At 36.6% G+C, this 9,792-nt stretch overlaps 1 pseudogene; it reads right to left on the bottom strand.

Annotated features, from left to right (window-relative positions):
- Positions 1-7,574: 7,574 nt before the first annotated feature.
- Positions 7,575-9,158, bottom strand: LOC149209367 (G-type lectin S-receptor-like serine/threonine-protein kinase SD2-5 pseudogene; annotated as a pseudogene).
- Positions 9,159-9,792: the final 634 nt, after the last annotated feature.

Here is a 9,792-nt window from a genome sequence, read left to right as displayed (position 1 = left end):
TGGTGAGTACCCTACACACCAAGAAACAGAGATTAGAATTGATTTGGGAAATTTTTAATGGTTATTTGTGGAGTTTGGGGTTTCAAATTCCGCCTTTCACGGGGGACGCACCCCGCGTTTAGAACACAGAGCGTCGGGACGCAGCTGGCTTGAAGGTGGGCTGCGTCCCCCGACCTTTTTCCTATACAGGAAAAAGTCGGGGGACGCAGGTCACCCGAAGGGCACCTGCGTCCCCCGCAGAGCGCACTTTGAAACCCAAAACCCCCCAAAAATCAAAACTAAAACCTAAAACACAATTTTAATCGGATGAAATTGAAGAGCAGGATGTTGTAAAATACCTGGAAGAGACGGCGTTCGATTCTGACGGTCGGATTTTCCGCAGCGACCACAGGAAGTTTCTTGCCAAAAGCCCTTTTTTCAACCTCAACAGTAAAACGGTAAAAATGACATGGTAAAAAGTCTTTTTATAGGTTTTTTGGATGAATTTGTTCATTTTTCACCATGGAAGGATGTTTTTCGATGTATTTTTGCCTATCTTAAACAGGTATGAGTAATGTGTCGTTTTTGTGCAGGACAAAGGGATTTAGAGGGAAAATTGTCATTTTTCACGAACCAAAATATCAGAGTCATCTTTTAAGCCCTTTTCTGACTCCTAAAATATGAAAAGATTGCCGAGCATTTCTTTTACACTCGTTAAAACGGAATTAAAAGACGGTCCCCTTATAGCCCTTTTCTGACCGTAAAAACAGGAAAAGATTGCCGGGTTTTTGTCGTTTCAAACTCGATACTGGAAATAAAATGACGTGTCCTTGATCGCTTTTTACTTTTCAGGTCAGTGGCACTAATTATGAAAGTACTCCTTGGTCGCAAGATCAAGCGGTTCCCCCAGGTATTATTTTATACTTTTTCGGGCTTGAGGGACACAAATTTACGAAAAAGTTCAACTTGGAGTCTTCTTAAGTTTTTCAGACTCTCTAAAATTGAAAAATGCCGAGTTTCTCCTATACTGGGCTCGTTAAACATTTCACAGTAAAGGACCTGTTCAATTACAAACAGGAACGAACCACTCCTTCCTAGGGTTCGAATCAAAACTAGGTTGGACTCATCCGAAGGATGAGCTTATAATCAAGCATATGCTATCCTCCTCAAGCTTGTTAAAAATAAAGAGGTACTTGCCAGAAATGGTGGGGGAAAAGAGAGAAGAATGAGCCTGTTTGTTACCTTTTGTCTCAGAAGAAACTTTATTACCACTCTTGAACATGACACTTTTCATTCACCTGGGTTGGGAAATCCTTTACCTCACAGTTGATCAAACCACTTTGAAAGTCTTCAACCGGGTTCCGGGGATTAACTTTGAGTCGTTTATCACCAAGCCATCTGTTGTGTCGTTATGTGTTCAAGAGGTCTGCAAACAAAACTTTCATCTGCAAAATACTTATCATCCATTTGACCATCCCTGAGTCAGTCCTTACAGCAACATTTCTTCAACTTGAACAATGATTTCGTGTTGCGGGCTTGCCTGCAACGAGTCGCTTTCTATCGACATCAGCACATTATCTAGAAAGATGACTTAGAAATCGTCAGTACCTTGAAGTCTGCATGCATCAATGGCAGGTTTCTCGCCTTTGACGTCAGTTTACATCATTGACTTTCGATCGAAGGATTCCGTGAAATGTTCGACATCAACTCATTCATTCACATCTCATGGATTGTACTCGGTACTTTGAGAACCATTGACATTACTGGTGGTCTCTCTAACGCTTGTTAACAGTTTACATCATCGACTGGTAATCAAGTGGTTTCTACCATGTTCGACATCAACTCATTTATTCGCATGGCTAGAATCGTACCAATTCGGGAAGTAGAAATGAAGACCCTGGATCTAGTTTCCACCATCCAGGCTGCGAGGAGTTTTGTATTCATTATCTAAGTAGACTAATCATAAACAGATGGCTGCGCCCATACTGTGTCTACAAAAGTCTATGATTATGATGTACTGCAAGATCATTCCTGTATCAGAGTAGTTAGTCTGTTAGTTAAAGTTTTAATCTGAGTATGGGAATGCCTACCTCAGTGATGATATAATCTTATACATGTATTTTGTGTTGAAAATTGCAGGTTCTAACCAGGCTCTCCACGAGATAATCCTTGAAATGATAAAGCGCTTCACCCTTCCTAGATAATACAAAACCCTAATCTATTACAGGATTCGCACTTTAGGGGGCAATCTGTTACACTAAAAAATGTCACCATGGCTATTTACAGTTAGTATGGCTCTATCAACAGTCATGCTATCCTCCTGGGCAAGTCTTAAGCCTCTGCTCTCCATGTCAAACTCCAAAAAGAGAGAAAGTCTTTATAAATGTATTTATCTCTGGGTACGCAGGTTCTCTCAACCTTACCTGCGGGGACGCACCCAATGTTCACAAAAGCTGCGTCTTTGGACGCTCTGTATGTAAAGGGGCAGGTGCGTCCCCCTGTAAAGGTTAAAATGCGCAAGTTTCATCTTTAAAAAGTTACTTGTGGTCATTTCTAGAGCATTCTAGAAGGTTGTTCGACGTGTATTGAGCGCCTCCAGATGGTTCATGCACTCCTACCAAAGAGGAACTTATCCCATCAATAAGGGAGCTATCCCATCCAAAGAGGGGATTATCCCATTGATGGTGGACCTGATTAACCTCCTCTTAAGCACTATAAATACAGGCATTGGGCCAGAAGGAGGGGAGGTTGGAAGCTATACATTTCTAAGGGTAAATGCTGCAGGAATTAGGACTCCCATTTAGAAGCTTGTGAGGAGAGATTGTCATCTTTGCTTGTTCTATTTGGAAGTGGGTGAGCTTTGTCAAAGTAAAGGAGAACTCTTGATGGACCCTGGGAGGGACTTGCACAACACCAAGGCTCAGGTTGTATTTGTTCCTTTTGTTACCTATTAATGCAAATGAGTCCATTCTTCTCAATAACTTGTTATTTATGAGTTGTTTCATGTACTCCTTGGTCTATGTGTTAAATATGTTTTATTCTATGAGATTATCAAGTGCTATTTAATCGTTTGATTGTTAGTGGATGCAGGTTTCAAAGTGAAGGAGGAGCTCATCCGGATCCGCGGAGCTAGACTGCTACAACAGCATTGGACTACAGGTAGGATCTAAACACTTGATTTCTTATATGGTAAATGCATGTTTAGAGAAGGATTGCTCTTGTTTGTCTTGTTTGTCACTAGAGAGTCTTAGGCTCCTAGGGAGGTTGATTTGTGTCCGCACTATCGACTCTTTCCGCCTGACATACCTTGGGTTCCTTGGTCTGCTTATTTTTATCCTCGACTCCTCTAGAGTCATCTATCATGTCATTTTTCTTCGTGGCCCCTGAAAGTCATACTTGTGTAGTTTCAGTGAGCAGTGACGGCTGCGGGATGAGGCCGTGGGAGTACACATTTACACAGTTTTAGCTGGATGAAAGGCATTGCTATGGGATGAGGCCATGGGAGGACACATCTATGCAATTTTAGGATGCAAGGTAGACTGGGTACTCAAGGGACAAAACTACACAATTTCTGGAGACATTGGGTCACTCCGCAGTTTTGAATGCTAAGTGAGGTTGGGATTTGTGTGTGTTCCACAGTTCCAATAGGAAAGGGAAAATCTTGAGGGTTACATATGTGAAGTGCGTAGTTTAGGAAAGTTGGTTGAGGCTAGGTTGATAAGGATACTCTGAAATCAGCTGTGTGGGAGTAATGGAATTGATGTGAACAATGATAAAACTTGACTACGATCACACACTTGAAAACTTAGCGATACAACATAGACCATCTAGATCATATAACACATACTTCGTTTAATGCAACAACCTTTGTGGCATCTTACAGCAAGTGCGGCTTCGATGATAGACTTTGGGAGGATGATAGATTGTGTGAAATGAGTGTGAAACATGTCTATGTGGTGAGGACAACCCATTCTCATAAATATTTCCCCTTGAATCAAAACAAACCTCCCTTTTCATGACAAGCGATAACCCACATGCCCAAAGATGACAGATTCTATGTAAAAATAAAAGCATGAACGACTCTTAAGATCGAAAAGGAGAGATTGAGATCATGATTAACTTACAAATAAGTGACTAAGGAATGATCGATCACAATATCCATATTAGGCTCTGAAATTTAAGTGCAGGCCAAAATTTTCGAGGGTGTTGCAGCTGCTACAACTAAGCCTTCACCTTCTTGATAGCTTCTTTTTCAACCAGTACCTTGAGTTCTATGAACTTGGAGAATGTCCCATATTTCTTCCACATGAAGAATATCCAACACTTCTATGAGAAGTCATCAATAAAAATGATAAAATATTTGTGTCTGATAGTGTAGGTTGTCGAGAAAGGTCCATAAACATCATAGTGGATCCTTTCTAGGACTACATGTGCTTTGTTGTCTCGGTCATGGGATGTGGATTTTATGTACTTCCGCAACGTACATCCTTTGCGTACATCCAACTGCTTAAGTGCTCCTTTAGGGAGGCTAGTGGTTATTTGTTGTATAATATTCTAGATACCAAGATGGAAATGACCAAGTATTTTTTGCCAAAGTTCATCGACATTGCGACCTGTACTTTATCCGCCTTAGTGCTTAATGCAACACAATCTTCCACATCTAGCTTATATAATTTCTTCACACGAACCCCAATCTACCTCACTTGTCTTGTGGCTATGTGTCTCATGAACGCCTTTCCTTTGTTTAATATCACTTCACAACCATTGTAAACCAACCACTTGGTGAATGCTAGTAGACAAACCCCTAATCCTTTACCTTTACCCTTTTTTACTAGTGCCTCATACTGAAAATTTGAAGACAAAATATTTCTTTTCTCTTAAAATATTCTTTAAATCCCGCTTCGTGTAGCAATGTCAAATGCAATGATAAACAAGTTGTCTCTAATCGTATCATCAAATATGAAAGGGATAGAAGAGGAATTGATGTCCGAAACATCTTGTCAGTAAAAGTTGTCATGTTCTTCTTGGTCGACCACCCCCACAAAACAAAGAGCCCAACAAATCATTGTATTTATATAATATAATGTGAATGGTAAGTAAAATAACAACCTCGGTATAGGCGCAAGACAGACATAGTTCCCTACAAGATGGCAGACTTAGGGCACACTCTGAGAGTCAATTTTATAGTTGTTAGATAATATTTCCTTAAATTGATATGTTTGTGTCTTAATTGTTAATTGTAATAAATTGGTTTCATCTAAAGTGGCCATTATCTTAAATATAAAGTTTTGTCTCAGATTGTTTTTGTCTTAAATATAAAGTTTTGTCTTAACATAATTTTGTCTTAAATTATTTTTGTCTTAAAATAATTTTGTCTTAAATTGTTTTTGTCTTAAAATAATTTTGTCTTAAATTGTTTTTGTCTTAAATATAAAGTTTTGTCTTTAAATGTTTGTCTCAAACTAATTTTGTCTTAAAATATTTGTTTCTCAAAATGCTTTTGTCTTAAACTATTTTTGTCTTAAATATAAAGTTCTGTCTTAAAATATTTTTGTCTCATATTTTTTTTATCTTAAATTTATAGTTAAGACAATTTAATTGATATTAAATTTTAATGTAAAATAACTAAAATACAAAGTGATTTTTTAAGACAAAAGATTTGTTTTGTCTTAAAAAAAGTCTTAAAAGTGCCCTTGGTGTAGTAGTGCAACATGGCAGGGTGCAGAGGGGAATATGTATGAGGGGCCAATGAGCGGAGTATATGATGGAGGACTAAAATTTGTGGGAAGTGCCCCCACTTTTGGATGTGTTTTAAAGTCAATTTGGACATGTAACTCTCATCTTTGAGCAACTTATTCGAGATCATCACGATGATAGAGATGTTGTCATAGAATTCATGAATGACCTGGAATGCAAACAAGGGAAATTGTAGGATTGTCTGACCATTTTGGAAAGGGGTCAAAGGAGGATATATGAGAATTCGAAATTGTTTGAAGGAAGGTTGACATATATGAAAAAACACATCCATCGTGACTTCATGCCTCCCTCTTCACGTGATACTCGACTAAAGAACCTAGCTCTGGTCAACACTTCTAATTGCTAATAGTTGTGTGTTGCATTCTGATATTAGGTGTGTTTTTGTTTTATTGATCATTTCGGTTGTGACTACTTAATTTGTAGTGACAATTTGTTATATGTTTTTGTTCTTCCATTCTAACCAACAAATTTAGTAGAAATGACACCAAGTTTTTTTTTCTTTTTGATAAGTACATGCAACAATGTAAATCTCTCTTTTCTCCTTTTCCTTAGTAAAAACACTTTAACTTAAAAAAAAACATATAATTATGTTTTACAACAAGTGACGGGCTTGAAAAGATAGTCTATATTAATATCGTTGTAATGAATTAATTTAAAATAATCCCGATCTATTGTAGATAAGAATTTGTGTGAAAGTGTATATTGTCAAGGCAGGTTTAGAGTTATTTTTGATACATGTAATGTGCAATATGTTAAAAAGGAAAAATAATAATTTTAACATTGAAATCAAATTGCTATATTTAATATAGGTTTGAATACAGTTTAAAATTGATGTTACCATTATATGGGAAAAAACATTTTACTCGTACTATTAAAACACATTATTAGCTTTTACAAAGTAGCCTACACATAATTCAATAATTGAAAACATAGGAACACAAATTTAATAACAATATCGTAGAAACTTTGCAACAATATACTTATTAGTATATGTTAAAATATATTTTCATTGTAAGGAAGAAATTAATAGGGTGAGAATAAATTAATAACTCAAGCAAGATTGTCCTTATCACTTATTTTTAGGTAAGTAAGAGGCTTCGCTTTAGAAAAAAGTAACACGTGTGACACGACCTTTGGTATAGTCAACATCATTTTTGAATATATTAAAATATTAAAATTATAATTAATTATTTCACTAATTTTAATAAAACAACTAAGGATTCTAATTTATGCTAATAGCCGTAATAAATTATTAAACATTAATAAGATGAAGATTAAGATAATCAAAATTTAATTAAAAAATAAACATAAAAATTTATAATTTATAATATTATTTATCAAAAATACTTATTAATAAATTAGTTAACAATCAAATACATTGGTTAAAAATCTAAAACAAGGATTAAAAACTGTACATTTGGGGAAATGGTAATGCCTATATATATAATCAAAATGAAAGTCAAATAATAAATTAACTTAAAATATAACCCCAATATGTTAGTAAACATTAATAAAATAAAGATTAAGATAATCAAAATTTAATTAAAAAATAAGACAAACACAAAAATTTATAATTTATAATATTATTTATCAAAAATGCTTATTAATAAATTAATTAACAATCAAATACATGGGTTAAAAAACTAAAACATGGATTAAAAAACTGTTCATTTGTGAAATGGTAATGCCATGAACATATATACATATATATAATCAAAATGAAAATCAGATAATAAATTAACTAAAAATAAATAAATTTTGAGAACTCTTCACCGCCGGTCTATGCTATTAGTGTGGGAAGAGATCTCATAATTACAAGGCAATCAATTCTGTGAACTTTTGAAACAAAACGTTCAAACATTGCGATCCATCTTATGTGCAAATATTGTTTGGTAGCCTGGAACGAAATAACGATGATATGCACCAATACTGTCAATCCGGTTCATCATGCTTTGAGAATATTTTGGAATTGGACTAATAATCACAGAGGTCACAATTGATCCATCAATTTTCAAAATCTACTATCTAAATAAAAATGCTCTCTGAATAAATTTTTTAAATCTGTAATCTTTCAAAGCCAGTAGTACCGTATGGACTTCTAAACTTCAGGGTCGCACGTTGTCGTGACCTCTGTGAAATTTTCCAATCTGCATTCCTTCACAGGCAAAACTTTGTGCGTCTCATTTGCAACGGAGGAGGCAAGCGGGAGCGTGCAGGCTAATGGAGGATCCATGGTTTCCATGTCCCCTTCCAGGATTCGCACCACGGTTCCCATTGATGGCCTCAAAGCCGAATTACTCTGAATACACCACAGAGCCGTCTTGATTACTCGATATGCCTCCTCCCGATCCTTTGCCGTATTCAATTTCAATTTACTATCGATCAGGTCTTCCATTTTTCCTTCCCTAGCCTTGCTGAAGGCGACAGAAGGGAAAAACCAGTGCTCCGAATCCTGAGAGCTATCCACGTTCTTGCGCCCGCTGATGATTTCCAGAAGCACCATCCCGTAGCTGAACACGTCGGTCTTGGATGTGATTCCCTGCTCAAAAATCCACTCTGGCGCCATGTATCCCGCCGTCCCTCTCATCTCCGTCACCACTTGGCTTTCCAGATCTCTATCGAGACACCTCGCCATGCCGAAATCGGAGACTTTCGCTTTGAAATTCTCGTCCAGCAGAATGTTCTGAGGTTTGATGTCCAGATGCAGAATACAAAGCCTCGAATCCTCGTGCAGGTAAGCAAGTCCCCGGGCGGTGTCGAGCGCAATCGAATATCTGGTCTTCCAATCCAACTGTTTTTCTGAAGCAAACAGCCATCTATCCAGAGACCCGTTGGCCATGAATTCGTACACCAGAATTCGATGTTGGCCTTCCACACAAAGACCACGCAAGCTCACGAGATTGGAATGATTGATGGAAGATATGGTGGCGATTTCTGCACAAAACTCCTTGTGTCCTTGCCCCGCACGACTCACCAGACATTTAACAGCTATCGGAGTGCCACCGCCCAAAATTCCTTGGTATACCGTACCGAATCCTCCCCTTCCAATCTCTTTGCTGAATCCGCCGGTGGCAGTCTCCAAGGTCTTATAAGTGAATATTGTAGGAAGGCCTGTCAGATTCTTCAGATATTCTGTGTCAAATTCATCGTTACCTTCATTATGTTTTGCAGGACATTTTCGCCATTTAATGAATCTCCTACAGAAACAAGTGAAGAAAATGGTGCCTAGGAGTGACGTGAAAGCGTAAAAGCCTGCGTTACGAAATGGGTTGTGAATCAGGAAAAGAAAACTGGATAAAAAAAGCAGACCCAATAGCAGATGAGTTCGTTTTCTATTGGGGTCGAAATATTTAGCCGTTCGATTTAAGAAGCTATCTGAATTCTGCTCATCCATGTCTGAACCAATGTCTGCAAATTTTATCATAATCCATCCTATATTTTCCAATCTCCCCTGTGCCACTTGCGATAAAGATACGGTTTGACTTATCTCATATCACAATCCATCAAAGAGTTTCCCATGTCACCGAACCTAGTTGATATTAAGAAAACCATTTGTTGACTTATTTGAAAATGAGTGAAATGTAATTTATAATACAATATCAAGGGCATTATTAACTTATTTCTAAAAAAAATTTCTCCCGGCGGAAAATCTGGGTTTGAAAATTATAATTTCAATTACCAAAAAGTATTACAATATAAAAGGATATTTTTAATTCATTTGAAAATACATTTTGACGAACCAATTGTGTAATATTAAACGAGTGTTACCTCTTATAAGTATCCTAGTTGCCAAGTTCAAGTTCGAATTCGAATTAGATTTAATATAGAAAGAATTTGGTTACTTAAAATTAAATAAGGAAAAAATTTGGCAGTATACTTCTCATTCCAATATTTTAAATCATTTCAATGTACAATTATAACATCGTCATGCACTCACTTGCATCATAAATTATGATACTTAATATAGAATGAATTTCCAAAAAATTATATATTACAATCAACCAAATAAATTTCACTTATTGAATATTTTATGTTCATAATAAAATGGTATATTGA

Source organism: Pinus tabuliformis, chromosome 1_2 (assembly GCF_031772625.1).
Source record: "Pinus tabuliformis cultivar Carrire ecotype Pingquan chromosome 1_2, CPIR1, whole genome shotgun sequence".
Classification (NCBI taxonomy): domain Eukaryota; kingdom Viridiplantae; phylum Streptophyta; class Pinopsida; order Pinales; family Pinaceae; genus Pinus; species Pinus tabuliformis.
This window is presented reverse-complemented; position numbering and strand designations above follow the sequence as displayed.